At 35.3% G+C, this 20,444-nt stretch overlaps 1 long non-coding RNA gene across 1 annotated transcript; it reads left to right on the top strand.

Moving 5' to 3' along the window:
* The first annotated feature begins 4,874 nt into the window (after positions 1–4,874).
* Positions 4,875–8,117, top strand: LOC102667603 (uncharacterized). The gene is made up of 6 exons (XR_418781.4): positions 4,875–5,060; positions 5,265–5,517; positions 6,932–7,104; positions 7,202–7,491; positions 7,614–7,750; positions 7,847–8,117. It is a non-coding gene; the product is annotated as an uncharacterized lncRNA (long non-coding RNA).
* Positions 8,118–20,444: the final 12,327 nt, after the last annotated feature.

Here is a 20,444-nt window from a genome sequence, read left to right as displayed (position 1 = left end):
ATTCATTTCCGCACATTTCTACCGTTGAGATTTGTGAAGTAATGTTTGTAAAGAGAGATATGCCCCCTCGCACAAAGATAGTGAAATTGAGGCTCCAATCCCTTCTCATTCTCTCTATTGCTTGGAAACACTAGCAGAACAACCAGACAAAAGGCTTAACGAATCTTAGGGAATCGCTAGAGATGTCATTATTGCTTCCAAACTACACATGTGATCCTGCTTAGAGGTAAGTGATGAGTTACTCAAGATTGGGGATAATAATGAACATGTGTAGAGGACCATAGAGGATCAATTTTAGGTTATTTTGGATTGTTTTATGAAATTCAATTATGTTCTCGTGTTTTGAATCACAAATTGATTGTGTTTGATGGGCCAATTGATATCCCGATGTGAAATTATTGTGAAATTGATGTGTTCTATTCCCCGATTTTGCGCTTTAAAAATTTATCTATGATTATAATGTGTGTCTGTTGATGGATTGACAAGTGCTCCAATTCATCCCAAGTAGTAAAGTTAAAACGGAAGTCTGAGTATCGTATCCACAGAGACTTTATTTGTACTTAGGTAGATGAATATTTAATTAAGAAAAAGATTTGGAAAAGGTAATAGAAAGCAGTAAAATAAATTGTTGAAAATTAAATCAAACAAAAAAAAGAATTAAACATGAATTAATTAAGAATAGAAAAGATTAGAAAATCCAATATTATTGTAAAAGGAAATTCAGAAGATGAGAATTTTGGAAACTTAACCTACCAGAGCTACTCTTTGATGTAATGTTAATGATTTTTCTCTATTTATAATTATTCCGATTTACACCTGTATCTACTAGTATACTCTAACTTTGATCCCCCGCATGAAAGAGCCTAAATTATCTATTTTCTCTCCCCAAATCCCTTTGCAGAGCTAAAATAGTAAATTACATTAAGAATAGAGATGTATAACAGGCTAAACAAATATCAATCTATACCTAGTGATGACTTTTTTTATATACTCTTTCCTAATTCTATTAGAAGATAACGTTTCCAAACACTACCCCTAAAACTTACCATGCAAATGGGTGATCAAGTCACAAACAATAATATTAAGCACAAGAAAAGATAATGCAAATGTAAATATTTATAAATAAATAGGAAGAGAAATTATATCAAGGATAGTTGGTTCTCAAGTTTCCAACAAAGAGGGTTTAGCCTCTCATTTTCATGGAGGTTTTACAATTGCAAAAGAGAAATATTTAGTAAAGGGGGAAAAGATAAGAAAGAGAATGAAGGGAAGGAATGACTCCCAATGCTTGCTTGCTTCTTCTTCTAGCATTTGCTTTCTATAAGGAATTGTATTCTGTTAGAATTTCTGTGTGTCTTTTCCTTCTTCTCTCTTCTTCTTTTATAGGTGCAAATTAGTGGGCTTCTTGCACTAAGCCCGACTTTACTTTCCTTAATTATTCTTCTTTCCTTAATTAGTCATGCTTTCCTCAATTAGTCTTCTTTCCTTAATTAGCTCGTTTTCCTGGCTTTATTTTAGTCACTAAGCATCATAAACTCATCACTTTTAATATTCTCTGCACAAAAACTTAAATGATGTTAATTTAACAATTGTTTGCTCAAAAAGGAAAAATTAGGAAAAAAATTACAAGTTACTATATAATTTAACCCCAAAATATACTCATAATTAGCAGTTATCAGTGTCTTTCTCGTGTTTCTCGTACCTATAAATTGTATGTCCGATTGCTTTATTATTGTGAATTGAGTGCGCTTTCAGTATATTTGTATCACAAGATATCTATTTGATTTTAATATATTATTGTTCAATTAACTGCTAAAAACCTCTGTATTTTGCTTATTGATGATGATCGAAAAGATTTTTATATAATACTCCATGATACCATGCAAATGTACAGGGTTGCATTTTGTTCTTGAATAATCATAAATCTATATGAAGAATATGACAAGATTCATTATATTAGCATGAGAATTAGATTGTTGGAAATGTTCTTTGTCATGTTTTGGTCTCATAAGCTTATTATGCGTTGATGATTATAACACATATATATGTATATGAATTTTTAAAATAAATTAGAAATTAATAGTTCAAATAATAAAATTAAACTGAAGGAAATTAATATATTAAGATTCAACGATAAATACTTTTAATGCATTTTTAGTTTAATTATTTATTAAATCTTTTTAATTGAAAATAATATAGTTTGATTTAATATATAGATGTTTTGTGTCATGTAAATATTAATATTGTTTGATATGTATATGATTTGTGAGGTGTGATAACATGTTGCTTTGGAATTATAACATTGTGATTGAGATTGGATGTATGTCATAAATTGAGTATGTGTTGAATTGTAAGATACATGTGTATTGAGATTTTATACGCATTGAGTTGTGGGCTATGGACCATACAATCATACAACTATAAAACCCTTTAAGGGAAACGAGTTAATGTGCATTAAGTTTTATGATGGACGTTATTAAGGGAACCCGACGAGTCTAATCACTTTGAGGCATGACGAGTTAAAATGATTTTGAAAATAATTGAGTAGTGATGTGTATTGCATAGTTCATAAGTAGAGTATGTGTGTTAAAATGTTTTTTTTGTTGGATTTGAATCAGGAAGGAGAGACCTCAATGGACTTCTCGGAGTCTAGGCCTTGAGAGTAAATACACCCGGTTTCAGTACTCCTTTAAGTCTGTGTCAATCCCACATGGTTGAAGCATTCTAGTAAAATAGCGTGACCCTGATTGGTCTCCCTATGATTTCACCTAGTGAGAGTGACCTAACTTACCAATGTGTGGTTTGTCTTGTCATGTACTCCTGAGCACTTGACGAGGTTTTTTACTGACATGGTACCACATTGCATCTAGGATTGAGTCTTAACATTCTATTACATAATGCTTGTGTGTTGATCATTATTGACTAGTTGAGTGATATTGTGTTTTGATCCTTGAGTACGTGAATGATGTAAAAATGTGTGAGACATGTTGTGGTGAGACATGATGTTTTACGATAAGTGGTGGAATGACGTGAGTTGTGTTTAAGTAAGTTGTATTTCATTTATATGATATGTATATCTACATGTTGTCTTATTTCTCTTTATTGGCTAAGAATGTGATAACTCATTCCTTGTGTGTTGTTTGTGTTTGGATCCAATGATGATCTTGAACCTTATGTTCGTGGGAGCAGATGGTTAGGTGGATGGTTATGGAGAACCTCATGCTAGAGAATGTTGGGACACTTTGCTCTGATAGGATGTGACATCAGGGCTTAGGGTTTTATGTTATTTTTATCATATGCTAGTTTGAGATATGTAGTTGAACATGATTTACTTCTATGTTTCTCATTGGAATTTCAGTTGTAATACCGGTACGGTCTTTGTTTGGAGTCAAAACATGTTTTTATATTCTTACCGATAAGTTTTAACTTGGTTAATTGGTGAATGTGAACATTTTACTCCATCGAGAAGTTTATATTGAGTTATGAAGTAAATTTTTTTAAATTACTCCCGCTATTCTATGTTTCCTTTCACTATATGTATGTCATGGCAAAAAGTGTCACAAATGGCCTCCTCCTTATTCTTGAATCGAAGTCTACATGCCCCAGAACTGCCTTGTGGTCCAGTTTCACCTACTTTAATAGATATATTGATGCTATTACTGATCTCAAACCTTTAGGGAAAACTTATGCCCTTGGTTTATTCGAGGATCAAAAAGAAAGAAATGAAATCAAAATTGACTAGAGCACTAAGTCTTAAGGTGGTTTTATCGAAAAGAATGCCAAAGAGACTGGAGAAGTATCTGATGAAGAGCATATCACTTTTTTTATGTATTAGGTTTCTTCAAACTTGTTTTGCCCTCAATCTCTTCAAATTCCCATATATTGCTATAATTTAGCACATGCTCTTCATTTTGGAGAAAATATGTGTCTTAGTAATTTTCTCTTGGCTCTAGTGTTTAAGGTAATGGATGAAGTTGTTGAAACCATAGATGCACCTAGGAGGATGAAACATATAGTTGGCCCTCTATGGCTTGTTCAACTTTGGCTAAACACGATTTTGGCCAATCATATAAATCTTAAAAGAGAGAACCCAAATGACATCAAACTCAAGATTGAAGGAGCTCAATTGACTTTCCTGACACCCAACAAGGAATTTTGTACTTATGAAAGTTATAACAAGTACATTAAAGCATTTCTTCAATTCAAGCATTTTGATAGTAACTTAGCTTTTTCTTGAATTCTCAATTTACTGGGCCATCATGGTTAAAGCAAAGATTCCCATGAGACTCCTAGTAGACAGTCAGAGGTAATCAAAATTTGGAGTGTTTTTCTTACTTGGGACATAATTTTTGCTAGCATTACTCCAAAGGATATTCGATTCTATCCTTACCAACCTTAACTTTTTCCAAGACAATTTGGACTCTGTCGATCGGCCCTAGTGCCAATGTATCAAAATAAAACATTTCCCTACCAGATCTAAAGGGACAAAAGCCTTATTCCTACCATAATCGAGAAAGGAACTCCCAAAGTGAAGCTTCACACTACTAGAAAATACGCTTTTAACATTGTCATTTTCACATCATTTTTTATAAAATCGATGTTCAAAAAATGTGATTTCATATTTGTAAATAAATTGAGTTTGTTAACATTCGTTTTTCAAAAACCAACGTTGTGTGTCTATATTAACATCGATTTTTATAAAAATTGATGTTGTTAGATGTTTGTTAACATCGATTTTTTAAAAACCGATGTTATGTGTCTATGTTAACATTGATTTTTATAAAAACTGATGTTGTTGCTTGTTTTCCCAAATTAAAATTGAATAGACGGTGAGGCAAAGCTAGACACACAACACAGGGTGAGTGAGTGAGTGAGTCCCCACTCTCGGTATATATTTCCCCTCAATTTTTCATCGTTTTTCTACAATTCTCTTTGTTTTCCAACGATTTTCTTCATTTTTCTACAAATTCACAACATAAAAACTAACCTGATTGTGTGATTGCAATATTCTTCATGAAAGGAGGAAAGGCCAAGACAAAATTGAAGAGAGCTTATCCCAAGTAAGTTTCACTCGCTTTTGATCCAACCATGAATTGTTTGTTTCTGTTACAATTTGATGCTCAGTGAAATAATCGGAAAAGCTAAGGTTTATGAATTTCCAGATTTGAGATCTGAGATCTTTGTTTGGTATGGTGATCATTTCAAATGTGTGCATTTTACTATATTGTGGTTTTTTATTCTATTTATTTTGCTATGAATTTCAGACTTGCTGTGAACAAGAAGGGAGCAGCCACCAAGGATAGGAAACCCGTGGGCAAGGGGAAGGCAGTGAAAGACCCTAACATGCCAAAGAGGCCTCCAAGTGCTTTCTACTCTAATTCCTTTTTTTTTACAATTATAGGATGCGCCTAAGCGCCTGAGCGGTGTATTTCCAAGGCTTGTGTTCAAAATTTCAACAAATTGAAATTGTTTTCTCCTCACTGAGCATTCACTCTATCACTTCAACTCTACATTTGAGTGAGTGCCTCCACCTTTCTCTTCGATTTTCCAAGTTGTGTGCAGTCAAAAAAACGAGATTTTCGTTTATTTTATTCTATTATCCTTTAGAATCTCAATTGGAGTGTTTTGTTATCATATATTTCAATAGAAAAAGGGGATTTGTGTGCAAACTTCGCCATGAGCCCATCCCACCACTTAGATGTTGTCCTCTTTGATAATGCTGGAAGCTTAGAACTTTAAAAGCACAAGTTAGCATCCTTCCTAGATAACACGATTCAGTTCAATATGTAAATTTTGGATAGCTTCATCGTTGGATGGAAATTAGAACTACGGTGCAGAATTTTCTTTCTTAATTATAATATTTGACATTTGAGGAATGGTTCGTATATTTTGATTTCTAGATAAACCAGAGGCTACATCATAATTATTTTTTTGAAGTTAATGTCTTCGTAAATTTTAGGTTTGGAAGGGAGTCTGCAAGAGGTTAGACTGGTATTGTAGAATAGGGATTAGAAAGTGTAGATTTGGAGTTATATATGTTTAGAAGATTAAATAACAATGCAGTGCCTTAAACTAAATAACAAAACAATAGCGGCAAAATAATTTTAGTTTACAGAACATAATCAATAATATAATATATCATACAATAAGCACAAAGGAAAATAATTTAAGGGAGAAATTTTTAATTAGCCTAGATTGGAGCACGCAAACTCTATCCTTAGAAAGAAAACACCCCCACCTTACCTGTAGGAAAATTTGATTGCACTCCTCTTCCAAGATACGACAATTCATTGGTTTCGATCGTGTGCAGCGAAAGGATTCCTGACCCTTTTAAACACCAATGCTCTTGCTCTCAAAAATAATTTTTTGTTATAAGAAAGAAAAAGACAAAATTTAGAGAGATAAAACAAATTGTTTAATCTGCTTGTGTGTATTTTATAAAAAGGAGGAAAAAGATATATAACAAACGTACAAATACGTAACAAACTACATTGACCCACTAAAAACAAAATATTATTAGAAAAGATAGGAAATCTAATTTTACATACCAGATTCTAAAACAAATAATTTATTTTATAAAAACAGAATTAATGAATAAAATATTTTTATAAATTTAAATTATAAAATAAATATTTACTAACAATATATATATATATATATATTTTGTTAGTAATGTTATACATGAATTCAGAAAGTGTAGATTTGGAATTAAAGTGTTTTCATTTTATCTTATTTACATGGTGTTTTTCTTTTTTTTTATTATTAAGCTTTATTAAAATGTTTTATTAAACCAGACTTCATGTAGGACTAAGTATCAATGTTCATGTACTTAATCTTTTATTGAATCCAATATCAAGCTTTCCATTTGGTCAACACAGAATGTTTCAGCTGTAACTTATAAGCAATAATTGGTCACAATGTACTCCTGTAGGGGCAACTCTTGGCAAAGGGCTTAACAGAGGATTGGGGACTTTGTTAGCAGGAGGACTAGCTTTGGGAATGGGACTTTGTTAGCAGGAGGACTAGCTTTGGGAATGGGACTTTTATCAAAATTGGCTGGAAAATAGGAAGAAACCATTATAGTTGTTAGCATTTTCACTGCAGGTCAGGATTTTGAATCACTTCTATTTCTTATCATGTTGACAAAGATTTATTTGACATTTATATTTTGTTTTTTTGCTCATACCTTGTTCTCTGACAGGATTATGACGTGTGAGTGGTAGGATTTTGTGCCACATATGCAAAACAATATCCAACAATGAAAGCTTGTGAATATGGTTTTCGTGTGTTCTTGATCACCTATTGCTATATTATTTATCAGGGTATCATACAGGAGAGTTTGTTGAAACAGCTGTTGATAGATTTTTCTCATTGCATTGGGCGCTGTTGTGGTTCTAGGGATAAATGTTTGCATATATCCAATCTAGGTTGCTGAGGATCTACACAAGCTTGGGGCAAAAAATTTCAGGGGCATTGTTGCATCATTGGAAGGTTGTCTACAATATTTTCTTTATCCTCACATTTTGTTTGAAATCAACTAATTACTACCATTTAGTTACTACTTCATAATCTTATTTTCTATGTTGAATAACTTTGTTAAGCTTCTTTTTCAGGTGTTGTAAATAACTATCTTAATTGTATTGAATATGAGACAGTGGCTTCAAAAATTCTCACGTACCAAGCTTCTAAAGATGAGGTTTACAAAGGCTACAGATCAGTTGTTGAATCTACAAGCATAGAGGATTCATTGGTATACTATTGTCTACTTCATTTTCTGTCCGTTTTATTTTCACAAAAAAAATATTGATAATTTTTTTGACTCAAATTTATGAACTTCTTATTGAAGATGGGTTTTGCTGTCTAGGAGCCACCTTATGGTCAATACTTAGATATCCATGGCAAAATTATAAGAAAGTAAGTGGGGCACTAAGGCATTGTGCCTTTATGGTCATGGCTATACATGGATGTATATTTTCTGAAATAAAGGTACTTGTTGCAATTTCTGCAACATAGCCTTTGACTCTATATTTTTGTGTTTTCTTCTCAGGGGAAGTTTTGGGATTTACTTTTTTTCAATATGAAAATCTTGTAATGCTCTGGATTCTTTTAGTTTTGTTTTCATTCTCCAATTGTTTCCATTTTAGTTATTAGTTCACCGAAACTTGTTAATTCTATTGAGTGTTTTTAAATTTGTTTAATATATAGAGAAGTGGTAATTTCAAGAAATTTTATTATGAAGAATTATATATCACCATTGGGCTTTAGTTATTATCTCTTGGTTTTGGGCCTCGATTAAAATTAATGGTAGGTAATACTAATAACATGATAATATTTTGGAAATAATGTAAGTAATAACTACAAAGTGTAAAAAATTTAGCCATTTGGCTTTATAGATAGGCAAAATTGCATTTTTGATCCCCCCGTTTATCTTCAGTTTCGGATTTGGTCCCCCAGTAATTTAATTCACAAATTGGGTCCTCCTATTTTGTAAAATCGTGCAATGTTGATCCCCCAGCCACAATTGAACGTTGACCATTAGCAAGTGATATTAACTGCCACGTGTCATGTTCTTATTGGATGATGACTGTCAGGTGTCACCTCAGAGTCAATCGAACTCGAAAGATGACCAGGTGAACCTTATGAACAATTTGTAAGCCCTTTACACCCATTTCGATTTTGATTTTAACTTTATATACCGACGAGATGAAGGGACTCATGATACCCTTGTTATTAGTTCCATTGCAAAAAGTGTCAACAAAGGGTCAAATGGTAAATGACTTCCATCTTTTACAATCTTACTCTTGAAATGAATAATTACTTATAGTATTATGTATTATCAGCTTCAGAATCTGAAATGCCCAATTCAACACCAGAGGTGAGAAAGGCAACAAAAAGGGATGCAAAGGAAGAAAAAGAAGATGCTTAAAGCCATAGTAAATCATCTCCATCAAGACTGGTTAAAGACAAAATCATGGAAACTGATCCTAACATGAACAATCCTCCTATCCCTATCATAAAAAAAGAAACACCCATCAAAGTCATAATTAATCAACCTAGTGAGGAGGAACATTTAAACATTGATGTACTCACAATAATTGTTCATATTCCTATTGTTGATACGACTCAAACTTTTGAGCTTGCCCCATAAAAAGGTATAAGGTTTCTAATTTTGAGTACATTTACCATTTCAACTAACATTTCCTTATTCATTATTAGGAATTGAAGAACCAACAACATCAAATCAAGAAATTCACCCACTTGGATTAGTGTTTGCTATTTCAATGGCCTTACATCAATCTACAACACCCCCAACTGTTGACAATGAAATTCCTTCAACAGATATAGATCCCAAGAAGGTAGATCCTTTTGCCTTTATTGATATTTGGTCTTTAGATTCAATACCTTCAAAAGCTTCTAAATTGAGTGACAACATACCTTTTAATCATTTTGATGAAGTTGTGACCCATTTTTGGAAACCTGCTTTCAATTAGAACCTTGAAGATGTTTTTTCAAATCTAGATTACAAATAACAACTTTGACAAGCAATTGATAAGGTTTTTAAATTTCACGATCTAGTAGTCGATGAGCTTTGTGAGGAAATGGAATTATTCCCCAATGTCTTCAACAATGCTTTTGAGGGCCACCAACTTTGACCAACATGCTACTAACATTACTAAAATTGAATCTTCAACAGAGCATGATGGGACTAAACTCATTCAAGCTCAAGAAGGATTTCCAAAAGCCAAAGAGAATATTATGTCAATACAAGGACCAATGGAAAAAATTGAAAAATCTGAAGAAGACTTGGTCAAACAAAAGGAAGAGCTCTTGGCAAAGCTTAGACCAATCCAAGATGAACTTTGAGCAGTTCGAGAAAAGTGTTTTGAGCTTTGAGCAAGTAGAGAGACCAATGAAAAGAATAAAGATTTTCTTTGTTCTTCTACCAAAGAAATTTTGCAAGATTTGAAGGGTGTTCTCGAGAAGCGAAGGAAACTCGAGTTTACTCAAAAGGAATCCATGAATGCATTATCCACATGGATTGAGGCTTTCAATGAAATGAAGAGGAAATATTTCTTGAAATCTACTAAAATCTTCATCAGTTGTAGACTCTTAAAACAATTTTCTTATCATTTTATTTTGGGATAATTTTGTTCATGTAATTTCCTTTCTGAACAATTGCACTTTTATTTCCTATGTTATAAGAATTTTTATCTTAGTTATTACTAGTTTATAGTTTTTTAGATATTTTCAATTTATCGAACTAATATAATGATATATCAACAATCACACTAGAAGGGTTGGGGGGGGGGGGGGGGGGTTGAATAGTGTGTTAATCAAAGATAATAACTTTTTCATAAATAAAATGTTTTATCACAAGTTCAGAAAGATATATGCACTGGAGTTGTCCATTGATAAGGAAAACTAAGTTAGATGAAAATAAAGGTTGATCATCCAATAAGTATAAAAAATTATTTTCAAACATGTTGTCGAATAAACACTTGGTGAGAAAATAGTGACATAGTAAGCTAAGAGAATTCTTAATAAAACCGCTTAAGATAGGCATACAAACACTTGATTTATATTGGTTTACTCAAACAAAGCTACATTGAGTTTCCCTTTATCTTAGTTCTTAAATCTTTTATTAATGTTAAATGTTTGGTTGATCTTTAATTAAAGCATGAAATTTTGTGCATGCAGTCTATTTTTCCTAAAAGAAATGCTTAGGCACTTCTTATGTTTTTTTTGCTTTAATGATCGCGTTTTTGCTTAACCAAATAGGGTTTATTTCTGTTTTATGGGACAAGTGCATTTATGGTATATACATCCGTTTAAGCTTAATGTAGAAGCAAGCTTCATGATGAATCAAGATTGATTCAAAGAAGTTTTGATGATAACAAAGGTGATGACAAAAAGCTCAAAGATCAAGAACACTTCATGATAACAAAGATGATGATCTCAAGAATCATAGAACGAGTTCAAGATTGAATCAAGAACACTTCAAGGTTCAAAGAGAAAATTTGATTTCAAGAATCAAGAATCAAGTTTCAAGATTCAAGTTCCAAGAATCAAGATCAAGATTCAAGACTCAAGATTCAAGAATCAAGAGAAGACTTAATCAAGATAAGTATGAAAAAGTTTTTTCAAAAACTGAGTAGCACATGGATTTTTCTCAAAACCTATTTACCAAAGAGTTTTTACTCTATGGTAATCGATCACCAGATTATTGTAATCGATTACCAGTAGCAAAATGGTTTTCAAAAAGCTTTCAACTGAATTTACAACGTTCCAATTGATTTCAAAATGTTGTAATCGATTACAATGATTTGGTAATTGATTACCAGTGTGTTTGAACGTTGAAATTCAAATTCAAATGTGAAAAGTCACATTCTTTCACAAAAAAGCTTTGTGTAATCGATTACACTGATTTGGTAATCGATTACCAGTGATAGTTTCTGAACAAATCAAAAGATGTAACTCTTCAAATAGTTTTTGACTTTTTCAAATTGGTTTTAAGTTTTTCTAAAGGTCATAACTCTTCTAATGGTTCTCTTGACCAGACATGAAGAGTCTATAAAAGCAAGGCTTTGTTTTGCATTTGATACAGCTATCTTTTCCAATTCATTCTTTACACAAGCAATTTTTCCACATTGATTTCTGAGTCTCTTTGAACTTCTTCTTCTTCCTTTTGCCAAAAGCTTTCCAAAGTTTTCTGGTTTTCCAAACCTTGAAAACTTGTGCTATTCATTCTTTTCATTCTCTTCTCCCTTTGCCAAAAAGAATTTGCCAAGGACTAACCGCCTGAATTCTTTTTGTGTCTCTCTTCTCCCTTTTTCCAAAAGAACAAAGGACTAACCGCCTGAATTCTTTTGTGTCTCCCTTCTCCCTTGTCAAAGAATTCAAAACGACACAGTCTGAGAATTCTTTTGATTCTTCCCTTTCCCATATACAAAAGATTTCAAAGGACTAACCGCCTGAGAATTCTTTTGTATCCCCATTCACAAAGTTTCAAAGGTTTAACCGCCTGAGAACTTTGTCTTAACACATTGGAGGGTACATCCTTTGTGATACAAGTAGAGGGTACATCTACTTGGGTTGTTGACTGAGAACAAGAGAGGGTACATCTCTTGTGGATCAGTTCTAGTGGAGGGTACATCCACTAGGTTGTTCAAAGAGAACAAGGGAGGGTGCATCCCTTGTGGATCTTTTCTTGTAAAAGGATTTTTACAAGGTTGGAAAAGAAATCTCAAGGTCCGCAGGTCGCTTGGGGACTAGATGTAGGCACGGGTTGTTGCCGAACCAGTATAAAACTCTTGTGTGTTTGTCTCCTTCTTCCATACTCTTTTAATTTCCATTGTGCACTTTGTTTTCCGCTTTTACTTTTGGTTAAGTTTCTTTTCTGTTCTTCATTTACTTAACAACATAGTAAAAGCCTTAGAAGAGTAAATTTTTAATTAGTAAAGGTTTAGGAATAATTAATTCACCCCCCCCCCCCCTTCTTAATTATTCTGAGGCCACTTGATCCAACACTTAATGGCTATTTTTTTTATAAAGATATGTTTTATCATTTAAATTTTTATGGTTTTATGCTTTACCTTTTCTCTTTCCTCTACTACTTCTATATAAAGAGTTGCAATGAAAAATGGATTTCACTTTCACTCTCTCTCACTTTTACTCCTCCTATCTACCTCTCTTGTGTTTTTCTCCCTCAACCTTCACAAATAGCAAGAACTAAAATAGCTGTCACAAACCCCCCAAACTCTTCTAGCTCAAAAAATGAGTTTGTTCACTCACCCTTTCTTAGAACCCAAGATAAGGTGTGAGGCAGGTTTTGATGATGTCAAAAAGAATTTTCTTGATAATGATTGTCGTCATAAAAAAGGAAGAGAATGTGAATGTATGAATACAAGATTTTGATGATGCCAAAGTAGAATCAAACAAGGTTACATCAACAAACATTCAAAGGTTAAGCATTGCTTCAAGATTAATACAGGGTTGCTTCAACAAACACTCAAAGGATCAAGAAAAAGATAAGACCTTAAACAATCTCATTGGTTGATCAAGCTTTTTCCTCAAAACACATTGTTTCCAACATCCAAGGCTCTGGTAATCGATTATCAGGCAGTGTAATCGATTACCAAAATACAATTTTGAAAATCAACTTTTAGAAGGGTTTTGAAATTTGAATTTAAAATCTGTAGTCGATTACCAATAACGAAATTTCTGAAATTAAAATTGAAAAGTCATGACCCTTCAAAATATAATTGTGTAATCAATTACCAGAAACCTGTAATCGATTACCAGTGAGAAAAATTCAGAAAAACTTTTTGAAAAGACACATCTCTTGAAACCATTTTGAAAAGGCACGATGGGCCTATATATATGTGTGTATGACTTCGAAAAGCAAGAGAGAGATATTCTAAGAGAATTTAACTGTCAAATGCTATCTCAACAACTCTTGGGCAAACACTTGCAAATCTATGAAGAATTCGTCTTGGAACTTCAAATTGTATTATCATCTCTAAAAGAGAGAAATTCCTCTAGGAACTTCAATTTGTATCATCCACCCTAAAGGAGATAAATCTTTCTGTTCATCTCAGAAAGTCAGTTGTAATCAAGAGACTGGTTGTCTCTTGGATTGTGAGAATTGTAATCAAGAGATGGGTGTTAGTCGTCTTATACGTCTAACTTTTGTATAGAATTTTTTTAAAAACTTTTATAGTTCCCCAATTTATAGTTATTTGTAGGAATTTGTATATAAATCTTGTTTTGTTTGAATATCTGCCTTTAGAGTATCTCCTATGAGATTTAATGATAAAATTTGCATAATTTTAGGTTTAAATGAGGCTAAGTCTTGGAGTGGAAAAGGAGCAGTCGCGCTAAGCGAATCTTGTGGGCTCAACGCGCATCCACCGCTAAGCGCAGCTTCATCGCGCTTAGCGTGACAAGGGAATCTGGAAGAGCACAAGAATCAAGGCCGCACGCTAAGCGCGAGATCAGCTCGCTAAGCGAGACATTTGTCTCTTGCCAGGCTCAGCACACGACTGGCGCCAAGCCCAAATCCACTTACTCGCGCTAAGCGCGACGTCGCGATTTCAGAGCCTATTTAAGCCTAAATTGTCAGAATTAGGGTACGATTTTGAGAGACCAGAGCTGCATATTTTTGCACATACTTTGAGAGAGACTCTAGAGGCAGCAAAGAGGAGCAGTTGTGTAGAGAAGCCTCGGGTTTTACATTTTTAGAAAGATTAGTAAGTGTTAGAGTGATTGTGAGGAGCTAAGAAGAGGAGGAGGGATCCTCCTTCTTGTGTAAGCAACAATTATTATGTACTCTCTATCTCATTTGTGTTAGGGTTTCTGTGTATGGCTGGCTAAACACCCTAGTTGGGGATTTCTAAGGGACAATTGATGTAATTATCTTTAATATCTAATTAATTGTGTTTTGTGTGTTCAATGCTTCTTTCAATGCTTAATTATTGCATGCTCTAGGTCTGATCACCCATTTGTGTGTACTGTTAGGTGACTTTAGCATTGGGAAATGTACTGTTGCCTTAGAACTTGATAGAAGCAAGACTAAATAACTACATTACCAAGGATGGATTGTGGGGTTTTGGTTTTCTGAATATGCTGTGATAATAATGTTGTTTAAGTTAAGCCTAGTCTGACAAGAGGGATCTACGGATGAAGTTTAGGTTAAATTAGTCTAAACTTATGAGGGATCGAGGTTTAGTACTTTAGGCTACAACATAGAACACAAGAACATGATTAATTAGAGAAATATCCTCATATGCATCAACTTATTTGTTAGAAAGACCCAACGCTCTTTACCTATTGTAGTCAACTTTTACTTACTTGCATTTACTGTTTTTACCATATAATTAGTTTATTTCTGTTATTAACCATCAATTATCAATGTTTGTTCCAACAATACCTTACTTCTGAATAAAACTCTGTCTAATAAGCAAGTTCCCTGAGTTCGATACTCGGATCACTCCGTTTTAATTTTAAATACTTGACGACCCAATATGTTTGCCGGTATTTCATTTCCCTTGAATATATTTGTAAAAAATTGGAGAAAAAGGAAACATATGAGAAAGTGAACAAGTATTTATGGCGCCGTTGCCGGGGAACTTAATTCATTAGAAGTGTTCAGTTCAGTTTTACGACATTGCTTTATATTTTTCTCTTTGATTCATTGATTCTTTTTGTTCATATTTTAGTTACTGTACAAATTCATTGTTCTTTTGAATTGGATAATTGTTGTTCAGTTTCTCTTGTATGCAAAGAAAATCTACTGCAGGTGATTTGATCCCCATCGATTTGGAGATTAACGCTACTTGCAGGAAGCACAACGCAGAGAGAATAAGAAAATTTTTGCAGGACTTGGAAGCAGCGGCAACTCCAGAAGAAGAACCTCGATCTTCCGAGGCATCTTCTAGCTTTCCAATTGCAGGGCAATCACATACTGATTGTGTTGAAGAAGTTATTATGGCTGAAGAGCCAAGAAGAGTGACCCTGGAAGATTACTCAAGTTCCACTGTGCTGCAATTCTTTTTCAGTATAGCGCAGCCAGAGGTTCAGGCACAAACAATCACATATCCTCCTTCTTTGATACAGCTGATTCAAAATAATCTATTTCATGATCTACCAAATGAAGACCCATACGCATACCTGGCCACTTACATTGAAATATGCAATACCATTCGGCTGGCTGGTGTGCTGGAAGATGCAATCAGATTGAGTTTGTTTTCGTTTTCACTATCTGGAGAAGCTAAGAGGTGGCTTCATTCTTTTAAAGGGAACAGTCTGAAGACCTAGGATGAAGTTGTAGAGAAGTTTTTAAAGAAATATTTCCCTAAGTCGAAGACTGCAGAAGGCAAAGCCGCCATCTTTTCCTTCCACCAGTTTCCAAATGAATCGTTGAGTGAGGCCCTAGAAAGATTCAGAGGCTTGTTAAGAAAAACTCCTACTCACTATTTTTCAGAACCGATACAGCTCAATATCTTTATAGATGGGTTAAGACCACAATCTAAGCAGCTTCTTGATGCTTCAGTTGGGGGTAAAATCAAGATGAAGACTCCTGAAGAAGCAATGGACCTTATTGAAAACATGGTTGTAAGTGATATTGCCATCTTAAGAGACAGAGCCCACATCCCAACCAAGAAGAGCTTATTGGAGCTTACATCACAGGATGCGCTGTTGGCGCAGAACAAGTTGCTATCTAAGCAACTGGAGGCATTGACCGAAACATTAAGTAAGTTGCCAACTCAAATACATTTTGCACAATATTTTCCATCTACTGTTTTACAGGTCGCAAGGTGTGCCATTTGTGGTGGAGCTCACAATTCTGGCTTCTGTATCCCCAATGAAGAACCAGCTGATGAAGTCAGTTATATGGGGAACCAGCCAAGACAAAATTTCAATGCAGATGGATATTCTAGATTTCAGCATGGCCAGCCATATAATTCACAGCAGGGACAGTGGAGGAATCACCCTGGAAATCAGTTCAACAAAGACCATGGTGGTCCATCTCACAGGCCACAACAACAGGGGCCTAGTCTCTATGATCGAACAACAAAGCTGGAAGAGACTCTAGCTCAGTTTATGCAGGTTTCTATATCTAACCAGAAGAGCACGAAGTCTGCCATAAAGAATTTGAAGTCCAAGTGGGACAACTCACAAAACAGTTGGCGGATAGACCGTCAAGCAGCTTTAGTGCTAACACTGAGAAAAATCTGAAGGAGGAATGTAAGGCTGTCATGACAAGGAGCAGAATGGCAACCCATGTTGATGAAGGAAAAGCTGAGAAGAAGGAGGAGGAACATAAACAACAGCTGGCAGCTGAGCCGACACTAGAACTAGTTTCAGACTTTGTTGAACTTGAGGAGATTTTGGAAGATGAAGATGACCAGGAGAGAGAGACCCAAATAAAAGATAGTCAAGAAGGAATAAAGATGAAGGAAGAACAAGAAAAAGAAAAGCAAAATGAAATAAAAGAAAAAGAAGAAGAAAAAGAAAAAGAAAAAAATCAGAAAAGGAAAGAGAAAAAGAGAAGGTTGATGAGGAGAAAAAGAAGGGCAAGAGTGAGGCTGCATAAGAGAAGAAGAAAGAGACTACTCCTACTAAAGGCAAGAAAGTACCATACCCTTTGGTACCTTCTCAAAAAGACAAGGAAAGACACTTGACCAGATTTCTTGACATCTTTAAGAAACTAGAAATTACTTTGCCTTTTGGAGAAGCTCTCCAACAAATGCCCCTCTATGCCAAATTTTTAAAAGACATTCTAACCAAGAAGAATCGGTACATACATAGTGATACTATTGTAGTGGAAGGTAACTGTAGTGCGATCATTCAATGTATCCTTCCCCCAAAGCACAAAGATCCTGGAAGTGTCTCTATACTGTGTTCCATTGGCAAGGTTGTTGTGGGTAAAGCTCTCATAGACTTGGGAGCTACTATCAATTTAATGCCTCTCTCCATGTGCCAGCGACTTGGAGAGCTAGGGATAATGCCCACACGCATGACCCTCCAGTTAGCTGATCACTCCATCACAAGGCCATATGGAGTGATTGAAGACGTTTTGGTGAAGGTCAAGTATCTAATTTTTCCAGTTGATTTCGTCGTGATGGATATAGAAGAGAACTTTGACATTCCTCTTATTCTTGGACGCCCATTCATATCTACCGCAAGTTGCATGGCAGACATAGGAAAGAAGATGCTGCAAATGGGCATAGAAGATCAGAAAATCAGCTTTGACCTGTTCCATGAAGATAAAGATCCACCTAACTGAAATGTCTGTTTGAAGGTTCATGTGATGGAGTAGAGGAGACCTGAGAAAAAGGTTCTAGAAGTAGGAACCTTGTTGGATCTAGGATAACATGAAGATGTGTCAAGCTAATGACGTTAAACGAGCAGTTACTGGGAGGCAACCCAGCTCTCTTTTTATTTCTATTTTTCTTGCATTTAATTTAGTTAGTTTAATTACTTGTGATTGTGAATGACTTCTAAGCTTGGTTATTATCGAGAAAAGGGTTTCAAAGTTTTTGTGAAGAGATGGACAGAAAAGACTTAGAAATTTTTTTTTCAGTTGTCCATCCGGTATGCACAGCCCTTGCGCTAAGCGCCATGTCTTCACGTGATAAGCCTGAGCTTGCTCACGCTAAGCGCTTTGACCCTTCACCAGTTGGCTAGATGGTTCAGCTAAGCACACATCACTGCGCTAAGTCTAAGTTCTTTTCTGGATTTGAACTTCATGACTTGGGCTTAGCAGAGCTTATGTGCTAAGCACCACTCCTTCTCTGTTGAAAAATTATTGTAGTAGCACTAAGTGTGTATCCTGCGCTAAGCTCAATTTCCTCTCTGGAATTGAACTTTCATGAATTGGGCTTAGCGACAGGATGCGCTAAGCATCAATCCTTCACTGTTTTGAAATACTTGGAATTGCGCTTAGCGTAAGCGTTGCGCTAAGCCTAGAACCATCATTGTAAGTAGAGCTTGTTTTAGCGCTAAGCCTGACATCTCAGGCTAAGCGAAAATTGTAGGACCAATCAGAGTTGTAGACAACGCAAAGTGCGTGTCCTTGTGCTAAACCTGAATACCTCTCTGGAATTTGAAATTATTGAATTGGGCTTAGCGCGAGAGGTGGCACTAAGCGCATGGGCCTTAAACTCAAACATCCTGTTGGCATGCTAAGCACACCTATGCGCTAAGCACGCCAAATGAAAATGCTAAAATAAAATAGAATTGCCAATGGCAGTTACCATTTACATTTCAAAGCTTTTTCTCCCTTGTGCTTGTGCCCACATTCGTGCTTTTGTGCATTTTGCGGCCTTTGCTTCAAGTTATTCCTACTTTCTTGCTCTCATCTTGCATTTCAATCACAATCCAAGTAAGATTTCTTGTTTATTTTCATTTTCTTTTCAAAGCTTAAACCTTAGGGTAGATGATTTAGTGCTTTTTGGTTTGCATTTCTGTTTAGGTTTAGTGTTTTAGCTTAGTTGTTAGTTAAGGTAGGTTTAGGGTTTACAATGTAGGTTTTAGGTTAGGTTTTAGAGCCCCTTAGGGGCAATGCCTGAAAAAGGGGTGAAAACCCCTGAGTAATTTTTGGAAATAGCGATGAACGCACTAAGCACGCCTGCTGCGCTTAGCCAGTTCATCGCAATTGTTAAATTTTAGATTTCTAGATGACCAAATGATCGCGCTAAGCCTGACCGTGTCACACTAAGCACGTTCATCCTTCTGATGAGTTTCAATGATGAGCTCGCTAAGTGCGTCTGTGCGCTAAGTGAGACTAGTGTTTTAGAAACTTCGTATTTTTTTTTCAATTTTTGTTCAACGCTAAGCCTGGCTTCTCAGGCTAAGCGCAACTATGTCTTTGTTTTTAAATTGTTGGAATAAGGCTAAGCGCAGCTTGCTGCGCAAAGCCCATGTTATGTCTTAGTGAGGTTGAGCTAAGCTCAACTCCTCCGCTGTTTTCAAAATTGTAGATTTAGGCTAAGCCCAGCATGTTGCGCTAAGCCTAATCTGCAGAAAAACATTTTTTGTGTCTTCAGGCTAAGCACATGTCTGTCACGCTTAGCCCATGAGTAAATTTGCATAAGGTGCGCTAAGCCCAGCATGCTGCGTTAAGCACACAGTCCAGTTTTCAATTTTATTTTTCTATTTTTGATGAAAATAATCATGTTTAACCCTGTGGTTTGATCTTATTTCTTTCAGATGGCATCAAAGAAGAGAAAGGCACCTGCCACACCTTCCCAGGTCTGATATGACAGATCAAGGTTCACTTCTCCAAAGGCTTGGGAAAGGTACACAGACATAGTGGTGCCTAGAAAGATACTTATAGAGAGAAATGTGGTGATATACCATACTAAGTTCGATGATTTCAAAGAAGAGCTTGAGACAAGAAATTGGCATGAAGAGTTAACCAGCTTTGCAGAAGGCAACATTGATGTTGCCATTGTAAAAGAATTTTATGCTAACCTTTATGATTCAGAGGATAAATCACCAAAATAGGTGAAGGTCAGAGGTCATCTAGTGAAGTTTGACCAAGACACCCTCAACACATTCTTGAAGACCCCTATGATCATTGGGGAGGGGGAAACACTATCTGCTTATTCTAGGTTCACACTCCTGAGGCCTGATCCTCGGGAATTGGCAGCCAAGCTCTGTATCCCAGGGAGGGGATTTGAGCTTAATGCTGATGGCTTGACATTGAAGATCCTCAGAAAGAACCTGACTACCATTGCTCAGACTTGGAGCATGCTTTCATTCTCAAACTTGGTCCCTACCTCACACACATCAGATATCACTCTGGATAGGGCCAAGTTGATTTATGGAATAATTCAGAGGATGGACATGAATGTGGGCTACTTAATTTCTCATCAAATCTGTATGATCGCCCAGCACGACTCCTCTAGGCTCGGGTTTCCAGCCTTAATCACTGCTTT

The sequence above is a fragment of the Glycine max genome, chromosome 16 (assembly GCF_000004515.6).
Source record: "Glycine max cultivar Williams 82 chromosome 16, Glycine_max_v4.0, whole genome shotgun sequence".
NCBI lineage: Eukaryota > Viridiplantae > Streptophyta > Magnoliopsida > Fabales > Fabaceae > Glycine > Glycine max.
Note: the sequence above shows the minus strand (reverse complement) of the source record. Positions and strands in the feature narration are given on the sequence as shown.